Source organism: Dasypus novemcinctus, chromosome 5 (assembly GCF_030445035.2).
Source record: "Dasypus novemcinctus isolate mDasNov1 chromosome 5, mDasNov1.1.hap2, whole genome shotgun sequence".
NCBI lineage: Eukaryota > Metazoa > Chordata > Mammalia > Cingulata > Dasypodidae > Dasypus > Dasypus novemcinctus.
Window position 1 is genome coordinate 10513512 of NC_080677.1, and position 3976 is coordinate 10517487.

Consider the following 3976-nt stretch of genomic DNA (forward strand, 5'->3'; position numbering starts at 1 on the left):
AAAAATAAGAAAGAAGTGAGAGAAAGAATACAACCCTTTTTAGAAAGAGATTACTCATGTTGTCTTCTGCTTCAGGGTAGCATGCACTTCTTTTCAATGTGCTAAGTGTTTTTTGGGGGGTATTAGTTTTCTAATTAAAAAGCAAAAAATAGGGACTCTCAGGAGGACATGGTGATGGTCAAAAACACATTCCAGTGATCCCACAATTGCCTTCTCAGAATCCACAATGTGCAAGTAGTGGGCAGGCGCAGTATCCTTCAAACACCTCCCAGCACATCCCTGAACGAGCACAAAAGCTTGCCTCAACCGTGAACCAGTTGCGATTCAGAAGCACTTGCAGGAACCCCTGTGTCTCAACCTGTCTCCAAGCCACTCAATAACACCCAGGAGACGGAGCAGTCCCAACCACCAGCATCTGGAAGTGATCCTGGAAAGGAACTGGAATCAAAATCGAAAGAAGAAAACCCAAAAGGTGATGGGCTTTGGAGCGTTTTGAAATTGGTTATCCTCTGGGTAAAGGAAAATTTGGTCATAATTATTTGGCAAGAGAAAAACAGCAACTTTATCCTGGCTCTTAAATTATTAATTAAAGCTCAGCTGGAGGGAAGTGTATGCGGCTCAAATAATAGAGCATCTGCCTACCAGATGGAGGGTCCAGGGTTCAATACCCAGGGCCTCCTGACCCGTGTGGTGAGCTGGCCCACGTGCAGTGCTACCGCATGCAAGGAGTGCTGTGCCACACAGAGGTGTCCCTGCATAGGGAAGCCCTACACACAAGGAGTGAGCCCCACAAGGAGAGCTGCCCCATGCGAGAAAAGTGCAGCCCACCCAGGAGTGGTGCCGCACACACGGAGAACTGATGCAGCAAGATGATCCAACAAAAAGAAACACAGATCTCCAGTGCCACCTGACAAAACAAGCAGACACTGAAGAACACACAGAGAATGGACACAGAGAGCAGAGACGATTGGGGGAGGGGAAGGGGAGAGAAATAAATAAAATAAATCTTTAAAAAAATAAAAAAGCTCAGCTGGAGAAAGCAGGACTTGAGCATCCAGTGAGCAAAGAACTAGATATACAGTGCCACCTTAGGCATCCTAATATTCTCAGACAATATGGTTATTTCCATGATGCTGCCAGAGTTTACCTAATTCTAGAATATGCACCTCTTGGAGCAGTCTATAGAGAACTTCAGAAGCTTTCCAAATTTAATGAACAGGGAACTGCTTCTTATAGCACAGAATTGGCAGGTGCACTGTCATTCAAAGAAAGTTATTCATAGAAACATCAAGTCAGAGAACCACTCCTCACGTCAGGTGGAGAGTTTACGATTGCAGATTTTGAGTGGTTGGTACATGCCCCACCCTCCAGGACAACCACTTTCTGTGAAACCTTGACTCCTTGCCTCCTGAGATGATGGAAGGCCGAATGCATGATGAGAAGGTGGATCTCTGGACCCTGGGAGTTCCCTGCTCTGAATTTTTAGTTGGGAAACCTCCTTCCGAGGCAAACACATACCAAGAGACCTACCGCAGAATATCAAGGGTAAATTTTACATTTCCTGGCTTTGTAACAGAGGGGGCCAGGAACCTTATTTCAGAACTGCTGAAGCATAATCCAAGGTGAAGTACTAAAAGAAGTACTTGAACGCCCCCCGGATCACAGCTAAATCATCAAAACTACTAAGTAGCCAAAAAGGCAGAGAATCAACAAGCCAACAATCTTAAGACTGCATGGGGAGAATTCTTTGAGCTAGAGGGGGGCTGCTTTATAATCTGGGAGGAAAATCCTACTGAAATTTAATCAGCTGCCTGCATTCATCTAGAGCCTCCAGAAAAAATCTTACCTCTTTTCCTGAGTAGGCAGAAGCTTCTACTATTTCTATTCAGAAAGCTCCCCTTCACTAAACATGCTACTCTGGAGTGAAAACAGCTGTGAGAATCGTGCTAATTTCACACAGCCTCATGGCAGGGCTCAACTGCAGCTGCCCCCCCAGCCCACGCAGGGTGAGGAATCTTGTGGAAGAAACACCGAGACTGGTTGTGGCAGTGACGGCGTCCCGACTTGATCAGTTAAAGGGCTGTGCAATAATCTTCCAAGTACCTGAGGGTGAGGGTCGTTTACGTAGGGACCAAACCTAGCAAAGCTCTTAGAATGAATACGTGTTTCTTTATTTACATTTAAAATAAAGAATTTTGCACAGAACAAAAAGAAGCATGAAATCAATCTTTTAAAGAATCAATTTGTTCTTCTGCTCTAACTTTTCCATCTTTTAAATTCGTATTCATTTATATATCATGTGATAGCCAGGCCCTGGGCCTCAATAGACTTGCAGCTCCTACACTCTAACCATGTTAGCTCCACTCAGCTAACATGGAGCTGAAGAAGGTCAACCACTACACCAGGGAGCCAAGAGTGCCTACAACTGAAAGCAGGAGGAGTGCATCCAGCATCCATGTGGAATCTAAGCCCCCTCTTGGTATAGATGTGGAGTGGACATGGCCATTCTAGGGTCCACAGGATGGAGGAATAGAGTATGGATTAGAGTGGACTTACTGATATTCTATTCATGAACTATTGTGATTAGTAATCGAAGAAAATGTGGCATTGGTGTGGAGAAAGTGGCCATGGTGGCTGCTGGGGGTAGGGAGTGGGAGGAAGAGATGAGATGTGGGGGCATTTTCAGGACTTGGAGTTGTCCTGGGTGGTGCTGCAGGGACAGTTACTGGACATTGTATGTCCTCCCATGGCCCACTGGGTGGACTGTGGGAGAGTGTGGGCTATGGTGTGGACCATTGACCATGAGGTGCAGCGGTGCTCAGAGATGTATTCACCAAGTGCAATGAATGCCTCATGATGATGGAGGAGGTTGTTGTTATGGGGGGAGGAGTGGGGTAAGGGGGGTGGAGGGTATATGGGGACCTCATACTTTTTTAATGTAACATTAAAAAAATAAAGACAAAAAAACCACAAAACTCATACATGAAATAAACAAGATTCTTTAGTTTTAAAACTTCCTTGTTGTTATCAAATGAAGTGGACCAAAAACTATTTTATAACTTAAAAGAAATTGAGGGAATTAAGAAATCAGCGGGCTAAATCACTTTGTGGTTTTTTTCCTAGTTTTGAACACAAAATATTTTAAAGAGATGGTACCCAAAGTTATTAAGTAGTAAAATATTAGCATTCTGCAAAGAGGTCACAGTAAATATACTTTTATCCAGATATTAAATTCTACTGAAATGCTTCGGCTGAGATTTTAACCGAGAAAATTTCCTCACATACACCAAAGTACAAACAGGAGATTATAAATATTCACAAAGAGAAAGCCCTATTAATTGGGGTCCTTTTTAAACCTCTTTTAAATGCCACTGCCTTAATTCCCACCAGTAAAAATAATCCTGAGGGACACAGCATTTTCATTTATAAACCAAAAGCATAAAAATTCCTCTGCAATCAGGAAATGATTCAGTATTTTGGAGTTTGATTTCAATTCATTAGGTGAAAGTAATAAATTAAAGTAACATATTAGTAGGATTTTTTATCAACAAATATATATATATGTTTCTCTCTATTAAATGAGACAGATTAACATTGAATAGCAAATATGAATGATTTTATTCATTTTTAAAATTTTTATTTAGTAGCATATATACAACCTACAATTTCCCCCTTTAACCACATTTAATGATGTGCTTCAGTGAGGTTAATTACATTCAAAATGTTGTGTAACTATCACCATCATCCATTACCACTTTTTCATCACCCCCAACAGAAATTCTGTGTCAATTAAGCTTAAACACCTCCTTCTCTAGCCCTCACCTACCCCTAGTAATCTGTGTTCTAGTTTCTGAATCTATGAATTTGCTCACTCTACTTCTCTCATATCAGTGAGATCACACAATATTTTTCCTTTTGTGTCTAACTAATTTCACTCAGCATGAGATCCTCAAGCTTCATCTATGTCACAGGTATC

At 41.9% G+C, this 3976-nt stretch overlaps 1 pseudogene; it reads left to right on the plus strand.

Moving 5' to 3' along the window:
• The first annotated feature begins 226 nt into the window (after positions 1-226).
• On the plus strand, positions 227-1626 carry LOC101438513 (aurora kinase A-like; annotated as a pseudogene).
• Positions 1627-3976: the final 2350 nt, after the last annotated feature.